This window comes from Dreissena polymorpha, chromosome 6 (genome assembly GCF_020536995.1).
Source record: "Dreissena polymorpha isolate Duluth1 chromosome 6, UMN_Dpol_1.0, whole genome shotgun sequence".
In the NCBI taxonomy this organism is placed as follows: domain Eukaryota; kingdom Metazoa; phylum Mollusca; class Bivalvia; order Myida; family Dreissenidae; genus Dreissena; species Dreissena polymorpha.
The window spans coordinates 21,551,056-21,563,394 of NC_068360.1; the positions used below are offsets into that span (position 1 = coordinate 21,551,056).

Consider the following 12,339-nt stretch of genomic DNA (forward strand, 5'->3'; position numbering starts at 1 on the left):
GCAGTATGTAAGTGTGCTGTGAGTCCCACAGGGGACAAGCTGTACATTACCAGCTACTCCCAGCACAAGCTCCTCACCCTGGCCAGGGATGGAACACTCCTGGCTTCACTCACAGACCCAGAACTACGATGCCCAGAGGGTGTAAATGTGTCCCCTGTAGGCCATGTGCTGGTTCTCTGTGGAGGCCAGTCCAACACTATCCTACAGGTGGACTGGGAGGGTAGGAGGAAGCTGGCCACTCTGACTACAGTGTGGAAACCATGGTCAGTGTGCTACAGCAGCACCACCTCATCCATCATTGTGGGACAGTGGGACAGCAACACAATCCTGGTGTTCAGAGTGGAATAATGTGTACATGTATGTATAAGTTGTTGTAATTGGTGATTCATATATCAATATCATTTTGTTGCTGGGCACAGGAAAATTGTAGTGTGCTATGGTTACAAAACAAAATTGTGTTTGTATATGCAGATTCAAATAATGTATGTACACAGGGTTGTTTCTTTGAACATTAATCTAATACATGTTATTTTGTCATAACATTTGTGTCATCATTGTCTTTTAATTCACAAATTGTTGTTAACTTTGCATGCAACAACGAAGCATTTCAACTGCACTTTTAATGTTTGAAGATAGATGCACATGTATTATGTACATATCTCTTAATGCTATTTTTTTAATTGCGTTTCTTCATACCCCATGGCATGTAAAAAATGTATATCGATGAATACTTTTCATAAAATATGAAATAGTTGTAGTAATCTTTGGAGGAATATATATTGATGTTTTGAGTAATGTTTACAGAATGTGCACAATGATGTGAGATGTATTAATTTACTGAGTTTTATGCTCGTAAATATTTATACCGCATTTCCATTTGTAAACGGGGCTATCAGGGATCATATTTTTCCGCAACATCAATCGGTCTGGATATAAATGGGGAAAAATATCCGAAAATTGATATCCGAAATCATGACAAATTACGTTAAAATATATACCATTGATTTTGCCATTCATTAAGGTGGTACAATAAATGCACAAGTAAAATTCCCTTAGGCATTTTTTTAAACAGAACATACGAGTTTTCTCAGCTGGTTTTATCATTTGCTATTTCATAGTTGTTTCGTGCGCTGTTTTATCAGATTTTTTTATTGTTCTAAATAGTATTAATCTGTGTAAGTCTATGCCGATGTTTAAAATCGTTGTCGACTCGATAATAGCTTACAAACATGCCTTGAACCAAACAAATGTCTGTGCGTAGGTTGGCTACTGACAATAACAAAACCAAATAATTGGTGTACGTTTTAATTTGTTGTCAAATAAATCACAGCCGATAGTTTAGATGTGTAGGGATTTAATCACGAGTGCAATGCACGAGTGATTTAAAACCACGCATCTAATTTTCTGGTCGTGAGTTATTCAACAACCAACTATTAAGTACACGAATTAATTCGATTCTAACACGGTTTTTACTAAATATTTATACAGTGTATATTATTTTTCTTGTGTACAATTTAATGTGAAGTTCCACCCTTAAAAATAACTTTCGGCTGTTCTGTCGATCAGATCCGCGACTTACATGCATAATTATATTACGGGATTATTACGCTGGTGGAAACTGTATCGGCATGTTTTGTTTAGTTTCAGCGCGTGCTTTCAGTGTATAAGATCCGCCCATAATTATTGCAGAATAACCCATAGACGATTTTCTTCTTTGTTTATATGAAAGTTTTCACGTGCCGTGTTAGAATCGCAACATATTGTTTTGTATCACATGCACGTCAATGAACATCGAAGACCGATTATAATAAAACCAGTGCACGCAGTCACCTTAGCAGACAAAGCAGAAATACCGCTATAACTATGATAACTATCAATAGACACACAATGACACCGATAATCGATCGATATGTACATCACAGGCCTAAAGAAATTCGAACGCGTCTTTAATCCGCTGTTCACAAGTTTTCGATTCTTTGTCTGACGTGCAATAAACCGGTCCTGACCGGTTAAGAGACCTTACTGCAGCGAATGGTTTAGCACACCTAATCCAGATAAGAATGTCTTTAGGGTGTCTTAGCATGTGCACTGTGTAATCGATTTCATGGCATGGGAATTTTAGTAAACAGATTCGGACCGACTGTTTGGGATTTTCAATCGGTCTTTCATGACCCCAATCTGTCTAGGACCGACACAACTGAAAAAAATATGATCCCTAGGGGCTATATAGGAGTCACTTCGTCGGTCTGTCTGTCCCAAAATTTCATCTCATCTTCAAACTTGGTCACAAGTTGTATCTAGATGATGTCTAGGCCAAGATTGAATATGAGTCAAAAACTAGGTCACGGGGTCACTAAGTGCGTATTAAACCGAAAGGTAGTCCGGACCATAACTATGTTATTTATCTTAAGATTTTAAAATGACTTGGTACATTTGTTCACCATCATAGGTCGATGTGTCATGCAAAAGAAAAAGATCGATATCTCCAAGGTAAAGATCACACTTCTAGTGCGAAGATAAAATGATTATCCGGGCCATAACTTCATTTATTGTGAGATATTAAAATTACTCTGTACATTTGTTCACAATTATTGGACGTTGTGTCATGCGAAAGAACTACGTCAATATCTCCAAGGTCAAGGTCACATTTTGAGTTCAAAGGTCAAAACTGACCATAAATTATCTTGTGGGGGTCATAAATATCTCATTAATTGTGAGATTTTAAAATGACTTTGTACATGTATTTTGTTTGCAGTTATTGGGCGGTGTGCCATGCAAAATAATTCTAGAGCTCAAAGATCAAAATGGTCATAAATGATAAAATCAAAATAATTCTTAAAAATCACCATAAATTAGCTTTTTTAGAATTATGAAGACAGCATGCAAAAAATTATGTGTCAATTCATCATGTGGGGGTATAAGTCATGTCTCTGACAAAGCTCTAGTTGTTATTGATTTTTAAGTGCATTGATGTCCTAAATATACATACAATAAATACATCAACCTATTCTGCTGCTCCAGTGGCTGCTGAGGCAGATCAACGATGCTGAGGATGTGATGGACATGAATAACCGGAATAGGCAGAAGGTAAAAGAGACTATAATCATAAATAAGCAGGACTTGGCATGTCTTTTCTTCGGCATTTAGGGGGCAAGTGCAATTTTGGAATTTGGAAATTGTTCACGCAAAAAAGTCCATTGACTTGGGAAAAACTAATTTAATTTAAATCTGTCTAATACTTCAAATTATAGGAATAAATCATATTTTAAAAGTTACTTACTTTGTTAAATATAATTTAAATATGATTGAGATATAATAATCAAAAGGCTTTTATTAAAAAAACTTTGGGTATGGGTCCGTTTAACAAACCCATAAATACGCTAGAAAACAACCTGCGTGTGTATTTCCTGTTTATAAAGAATGCAAAAAGATGTGGTAGAAAAGAACAGTATTAATTATTTATTTACATAAGGTAAAATATCCTTTTTTACTATTTTTATTCTGTAAAATCATTTACATGTATATTCGAACCCACGAAATTTCGTGGTTAAAAAAAACTTTCTTGGGTACATGAGTTAGTGCGTGGATTTCTCAGTTAGGGAAAATAAATGAGGAAATTGTGTCAGTTATTGTCCAGTGTGTTTGTGCAACCGGACCAGGGGGAAACTTGTGACCTTGTTATAAATAGCGCAACACAACTCGCTTGCTGCGTTTACTCTTTTATTCATTCATAGTTCTTTAAAATTTCTCCACAAATTCCATCCTCCTGTATTGCATTCTTAAGTACCCCTTCTTAACTATATTAAATTCCTTTTGGATCTTATTTCAAACGTGTTTCTAACCTATTTCCAACTGTCTCTCTAACTTGTAACTGACTTTCTAACTTTAAACTGACTTCTTACTTCCTTCTTGTTTTAACTCTTTCTTGCTCTCTTGAAACCCTTTTATCCCTAATACCAAGTCGAACCCACACTTCTCACTGAACAATCATCTCTATCTTTCATTCACCACAGAGTAACTTACTTCCTTACTGCTATAAGACTGTAAATAATTAGCGCCTAGTCAAAAAATCTTTAGATCTTTAGTCACAGTCATTATTTTATGTGAATTCGATAGGAAAAGACTTCTAAGACTGTAACTGACACAATGTAATCACTGTCAAGTTAAACATGTGGTTCAAAGTAACCTTCAACTGCCATTCAGTAGACAAAGAAATCATACTCAAACATATTCACATAAATCCATTCAATCTCTTTCAAACTGTAACTATGATATTGTATGAATTTATAATGCATTCAATCAAAATCAAATAATAATAAATTAATATGTGACATTTGTGTTAAATGTGTGGATCTGTCAACCCTTAAAATCACTGAAAAATAATGTCCCTTGAATAATACTGTTTTTACAGTATTATACCTGTGTGTTCAGAATGTTAAAGATGAAGTGGATGAGAATGATATGATTTCATGGAAGGTACAATGCCGTATTGCCTTGTGTATGTCCTGTTTTACAGCACGACTTCTTTTATTTGAAGATCAATAACTCCAAACCTTCTTCAGCTGGATTTCCAACTTACCAATACAGAAACCTCTGTTACCCAACACCTCAAGAATTTGTGTAATCCCCATGTGGCCTTCAGTTTGTATAGAGTTGTGAGATATTTAATAAAGCTTATGTGATTGGAATCTATTCCATCCAATGCCTTGGTCTTATAGAGCCTGTTTGCGAGAAGGTGTTAAGTTCTTGGTGTGTATATATGATTGAAGTCAAACTTGGGGTTCAAAATTGGCCCCATATCCAATCCTACAACAGTGTTTTTTTTCCCAAACGACTGCCTTAAATTCCCAATTGAAGAGAAAAAGAAATTAATCAAGTTCAACTCCCTATCCATCTCTATAACTTGATCCTTATTAAATATAATATTGAAAGTGCTTATTCTCTATTGCATAGTATTTGTAAGCAAAGAACCAAAACCACCAATGTCCCAATTTTAGACAAAACACCCCGATTGTTCCCTATTAAAAGGACCCCGACTTCATTCCAAAAACAATGAAAACAAGCTTAAGAGTTGGATTTTTATACCCCCGAAGGAGGGCATATAGTGATCTGACCGTCCGTCTGTCTGTCTGTCTGTCTTTCCGTTACACTTTGCGTTAAGGTTTCTCAAAATGCTCATAACTTCTATGTCCCTTGAGATATAACTTTTATATGTGGTATGTATGTGTATATGGACAAGGCCTTTCCATAAGCCCAAAACAAAAATTTTGACCCATGTGACCTTTACCTTGAACTTGGGGTCGGCGTTTAGGTTTCAAAATCTGCGTTTAGGTTTCGAAAAATGCACATAACTTATATGTCCCTTGAGATATAACCTTCATATTTGTTATGCATGTGTATATTGACAACGCCTTTTCATATGCACTAACATTTTGACCCCTGTGACATTGACCTTGAACTTAGGGTCCGCGTTTAGGTTTCGAAATCTGCGTTTATAAGGTTTCGAAAAATTCTCATAACTTCTATCAAAACATGTATAGGCGGCATATGTCATCATATGGTGACAGCTCTTGTTTAATGCATGCAATTGCAACACTATTAGGTTGAAGGTTTTCGTACATGGAAAATCAATACCATATAATTTCTAATTTAGAGATTGCCACTTGTTGCTTCCAATGTTCACACTGCAACGATTATTAATCCAATCATAAAAAAACATTGGCTTTTAATCCAGAGTGACAAAATTACTGTTTTAACAACAACTCAAGTTTAATTCATATTTTCCAAGCATGCAAGTCCCAATTCTCTGCCTTGTTCTCTTCAGGTGCTCCACCAACTACTGGAGACCGTCCCGTCTAGTATCAGTCATCAGCATCAGTTGAGATTGACAAAAACAAGACAGAGGCAAAGAAATCAGCAACATTTTGCTGAAGGTAATACAACCACTTAATTTTACTCAAGGCACGTAACCTACCAACATTTTACTCGAGGTATAAAACACAGCAACATTCTACTCACGGTAATACACCCATCAATATTTTACTCAAGGTAATAAAACCAGCAACATTCTTATCACTGTAAGACACCCAGCAACAGTCTACTAAATGTAAGTCTGCATTCTGTTTTTGAGTGTTTTTATGTGCCTAGCTCTGGGAAAATGGGTCCAAATGCACGTGCGTTACGTGTCGTCCCAGATTATGCAAATCAGGAACATCAATTTCCCCATTCATGAATTTTGTTGTATATAGAAAGACACATTTTTTTACGAAATTCCATCTTGCGGAAAGTGTTGTCCCTGATAAGCCTGTGTGGCTGTATAGGCTAGTGCACTTAGTGCACAATTTATAAAGGCCTGTTTTCTCAGAATAAGGCTCAAAGTAAGTCCACCTACAGTCTGTTAAAGAGTTGTACAACATGATACCAGGTGAGCCTCGTTCTGGGAAATGAGTGCTTAATGCATTTTAATGTCATCCACAGATTAGCTTGCGCAGTGTGAATACAAACTAATCAGGGATAATACTTTCAGCATTTAATGGATTTTTTTCTTAACAAAGCATCAAGTCTTGGTGGAAAGTGTCATCTCAGGTTAGACTGTGGAGACTGCACAGGTTAATGTGGGACGACACTATACACATTCATTAAGCCCAGTTTTCAAGGAATATGGCTAAAGTTTAGTCCGCTTTCAGTCTGTTGGTGTTATAAATTTTGATTAGAACAAATATGGTATAACAAAGAATATAATTAAATAAATGGTATTTGTTGGATTTGGTGTAATATCGATTTTAATTCACGAGTGATCATAGAACATAATTATTTTCCCATGATCGTGAGAGAATTAAAATAGATATAGCACCAAAGCCAAACAATGTTCATTAAATTGTATGCTTACAAATGATTAGTTTTGTAGTGTATGCTTACAAATGATTAGTTTTGTATTGTTTCCAATTCCGTTCCATAAACTACCCTGTTTGGCACCCGGTAATGTTTTTTTCATGTATTTTAAAAGGAAGCTTATCCGTATGTTTTTATAAATATCAATGAGAGTAGCCACCCTTGGTAAAATTGTTGATAATTGGGGGCAACCATGGGAAACAAAAGATATCTAAAAAAAAGATAGTTCCAGTAAAACAATGAAAAAAATCGATAATTTTCACTGCTCTTTTTTAACCAGGTTTTCCGAGGGAAAAAACTGGTTATTAGATTGGCGAATGCTGGCGGGCTGGCTGGCTGGCTGGCGGGCTGGCGGGCTGGCGGAATAAGCTTGTCCGGTCCATAACTATGTCGTTCATTGTCAGATTTTAAAATCATTTGGCACATTTGTTCACCATCATTGGACGGTGTGTCGCGCGAAATAATTACGTCGATATCTCCAAGGTCAAGGTCACACTTTGAGTTCAAAGGTCAAAAATGGCCATAAATGAGCTTGTCCGAGCCATAACTATGTCGTTCATCGTCAGATTTTAAAATCATTTGGCACATTTGTTCACCATCATTAGACGGTGTGTCGCGCGAAATAATTACGTCGATATCTCCAAGGTCAAGGTCACACTTTCAGTTCAAAGGTCAAAAATGGCCATAAATGAGCTTGTCCTGGCCATAACTATGTCATTCATTGTGAGATTTTAAAATCATTTGGCACATTTGTTCACCATCATGGGACGGTGTGTCCCACGAAAGAATCACGTCAATATCTCCAATGTCAAGGTCGCCACAACTAAAAATAGATTTAAAAAAAAAAAAAATTACAAAGGGGGTTAATTTTTTTTGGTCATTTCAAAAGTTCAGTTTGAGTTTTCTCCCTTTATCAGATTTTTTTTTCACAATGAAAACCTGGTTTTGTGACAATTTTGTCCCTTGTTACTGTTTGTAACAGTGAAATATCACTTTTAATTCACTAACATTTCTCTATAGACCATCGGAAAGCATAAAATAAAAAGTGGTTATTGAGACAATGGTGTACGTTTACATGCACATTAATATGACTTTTTAAGTTATACTAATGTTAGCAATGTATGATTCAATTTAGAGAGCTAAACATTGAAAGGCTCTGTGCAATCTTAACCTTTGCTCACAGCTGTGAAATTACAATACATGTATACTTTACACTAAATGTGAATTTCAAACATGAACACTTATATATATATATATATATAATTGTGAAAAACAAATTTATTGAAATCAAGATAATGACAAAAATGCAATAATACAATACAAAATGTATGGGGTATACCTTATTGTTGTATTTCGACATAATCATGGATCAGAAGAATGGCAATTTTATATAAAATATGATATACAATTGAAACCACTTTGCTCATCGAAGCACCAATTATTTATTGATACATATTCATATACAGTCCAGTCGGATGGCTCGAATTTGCAAGGGTTAAAGCTGTTACTTGATTATGAGCTCTTGATTAAAGGCTTGCTATAATTTCAAACTTGTCATTGACTCAATAGTTTATTATTTGAGTAAAAGATGTCATTTTGTATACAATCTGGCGTTGTTGTAGATGCTATAATATAATGGCTGGAACGGCTGCATCAAAATATGTACTATGTCAACGTGATGGAATTGAAAACTGTGTATCTATACATCATGTCATTCTTAAGTAATGACACAAACAAATACATCAATACATGTTGAGTTGTTAAATATTTTGGCGATGTGCAATATATTGCTTATGATATATTTGTGTCTTAGCGTTATTTCTTACATGCACCCATATACAAGTGCTACTAAAAACTGGCTGATGTAATATTCATTTATTAAATTATATTTTTATTGTATGTGTACCTGTTTTAAAATATTGATTACTTAAAAAAGTTAGTATATATTTTGTTCTTGCTAATTAAAAAGCAGAAAGTAGTACTGCGTATAGGCAGTATTAATGCTCTTCAACTAAAGATGTAAATCTATTGCAGGTTTATGTTAGTAAACATAAGTTTATGAGCAATCAGTTGGCACGAATTCCAGAGAGCTTGAACTTTTGTTGTCGGTCATAGCCAGTTCGAGCCATTTGGTTTTGACTGTATTCAGCAATTAAAGTTTGCATTGGATTAAAATTTAGGACCTGACTAAAAATATTTAAAATTATGTTTTTAAATGAACACTCATATTAAAAATTATAAATTAAAACAAACAGATTTCTGAACAAATGTGGAACATGTACAGTAAATTTGCTAGTATTTGTGGGACATAAATTAATGTTGATTTGGTGGGTTAATTGATCCACGGAATTAACTCAAACACATAACAAAATGACCAATGTTAATGTTTTATTTTTCCCAAAATCAGAAATCAACGAATTTACGTGTCCACGAAAAATTTATTTTTTGAAAAAAAAACTTGTGTTTTATGCCAACGAATATAAATGACCTTCCAGTATCAGGCGTGCAACATTCCAGTCTCCAGCTTGAATTGGGGACTAATATTTCGCTCTGTTTTATCAGTAAAGGCTTTTTTTGAAGAAGAAGAAGTCTGTCTTCATAGAGCATGATTTGGGGCTTTTTTTCCTTCTTAGGGAATGGCCATTTTTAACAATTTGGAGAATTTTGTTACTCAAATTTTCACAATTTAAAGAAGTTTGTCACTGACATTTTGGCAATTTTAACAAGTTTGCTCCTCATTTGTTCACAACTAAAAAAAAATCGAAATGGACCAAAACGCTTCACAAGGATTAGACCAACCACGCCCTGTTATATGATTTGTGTTTGAGGGCGTTTGGGTAATATTTTACTGATACTTTTATTTTCCCTAAACTAAAACAAAGTAAATGTTTTCAAGTTTAGAAAAAATTCATGTCTTGGTATTGGTTACTGTGAAAATGTGGATTTGTGGGCGTCATCAAAGTAAGAGCAAAGTAGTGCTATCAGCTAGAAGTAATTAAGGGCAAGTGGCCTGTAACATAATTTTACTCCCAGGTGTATGTGAACGCTGAACATATTTTCTTTCCTTCTTTATAAAGTACGACGTAATAGGTGCTTCCTTATATGCTAGTGGACTAATACAATGAGCGCTGAAACTGAACATTTTATTTGTTAGATGTTGATTTACTTTGGACCTGTTTTCTATTGTGAATTTATACATATTTTAACAATCAAAGATATTGAAAGGCGTGGTAAAAAATGTATGTGTCTCTTTTCAACTTTGGGAAGACATTAATATTTAGTTGTTGCCTCCCATTTATTGAAACATATATTAACAGTAAAACAAATGTGAATGCTTTGTAAAAGTAAAGTGATTAATAAAATATGTACAATCAAACAGTTTTACATTTTACATATTGATGATTTTCAATTCCTTGTTGTTGTTATGCAGGAAAAACTGGCTAAAAGGATGAATAAGCCATGCTTTGGAAAATGGGGCTTCATGCTTATAACGGACAACACTTTTCTCTTTAAAGGGACTGTCAACCAAGAATGACGAAAAGAGACAAGTTCTAAAGTACCGTATTTTTTGTACAGTTGTTAGTTTATATTGATTGACATATCACAAATAGTATATTTCATTACTTGAAAAAAATTCATATTTTTAGTAAATTCGGTAATAAAAATTTTGCGATGGGAACTCGAAAGTACAAAAGTGCAAAAATATGTGACATAACGATATACACACCATAAATAACGCAAGTAGATTGATCATTTTATATATAAAATATATATAATTCACTACGCATGTACAAATTGCATTCCTGGGTTTACCACGTGACGACGATGCTCAATCTACTGGTGTTATTTATAGTGAGCTGGTAGTTACCTGTTAGACATACCCAGTAAAATGTATTACCAAATATACTGAAAATATGAAAACTTAACAATGTTTTTTCAAGTAAGGTAATATATCAGTCCTGCTATTTTAATCAATATAAACTAATAAATGTAAAAAATACGGTATTTTACAACTTTATTTTCTTCGTCGTCGTGGTTGACATTCCCTTTAAAGTTTTTTTTTTGTTGGAAAGACGTATCCTCTTTATGAAAATTCAGTCTAGTCAGAAAGTGTTCTCCTTCTTCCTTTTTGTGGCCTCCCTGATTAGCTTATTTGAACTTCATATGCTAATCTGAGACGACACTTCCTAATATTGATGAGCTGCATTATATGATTGGCTTATGAAATTACAGCTCTGAAAGTTGAGAATTGTTTTTATAAATGTACAGGTTAGTATAGCAATAGCCAACACCTTTACTGTTTTAATACGAAAAGGTTTATTTAATTTTATAAATGTTCATGCTATTCAGGACAAGGAACCAATGAAATACCAGATTAGATATTCATGAGAATGAATTTTTTCCTGTTGAAAACCTTCACACCCAACCAAGAGGCATAGTTTGTTGTAGATTGTAATATAAACATTTGTTACAAGTTCATATCACCTAGTGTGCTGTTGTTGTTTTCATGAGAGCACCAGCATTGATATCAAGTTGGCCAAGCAACAGTACCAGTCCGGCATGCATGAGCAGCAGTCAAGGACGCCCCTTCCCCCATCCTGAACCCTAACTCCTCACCCTTGACCTCCAGCCTCAAAGGGTCAGCATCGTTATACAATTATGTTCTGCAGGAAATTCTCAGCACGTCAAGTTTTCACGCGCTATTTTCAACAACAGCAATGTCCGCGTCGAGTTTTCCACACCCGAGCCTGAGTAGTTTAGTTAAGTATAAGCAGTAGAAATGGTAATACTAACAGTCAATTCTTGCTGTTCTAGCTGTTGGACATCACAGCGAATATCACAAAGAATAAAAAGTTGAATTACTTGTTCCATTCTTTATGGAACCAACATAAATTCAGCGAGAAACATGACAAACAATCAAGGAACATTGAAGGGAATAATTCATAAGCTAGGATTTCAAAAGTAGATACTTCTGCTGTTGATAGTTTGGGCCGTAAAAGCGTTACAGGCCGTCTCTGTTTGTCCTCTCAGGTGTCTAAACTGTCCAAAGAGAACACGCGTTTGACACTGTTGCTGACAAAGAAAGGCGGTAATGACTTGGCTGTGAACACCCAGAGCACACTACATCCATGGGACATGCATCAAATGCAAATTTCGCCCAAGATTGAAGATAGGCGCAAAATGTGAACACGCCTAGCTTTGTTACGAGCACTTCGCACACCGCGACCAAAGGGCCTCATATTGAATCGAGCTAGAGATGGCTTTGAAAAATGACAGCAGTTTTGTTGTGTGGTCCAGTACGCCCTTCGACTCTGAATCCGACGTTAATCAGAACTAAAACTTGGCCCTAAGCAATATCAGCGATAGAGAAGGTATTGAAGAAAGATAACAGTTTTGATGCAGTATGCCCTTTGATTCTCAATGCGCGTTCTTTAGAACTCAAACTCA

The 12,339-nt window shown here is 35.1% G+C and overlaps 1 long non-coding RNA gene across 1 annotated transcript; it reads left to right on the forward strand.

Annotated features, from left to right (window-relative positions):
- Positions 1–18: 18 nt before the first annotated feature.
- Positions 19–12,118, forward strand: LOC127835126 (uncharacterized). Its single transcript, XR_008028367.1, has 4 exons — positions 19–357; positions 3,022–3,087; positions 5,825–5,933; positions 11,923–12,118. It is a non-coding gene; the product is annotated as an uncharacterized LOC127835126 (long non-coding RNA).
- Positions 12,119–12,339: the final 221 nt, after the last annotated feature.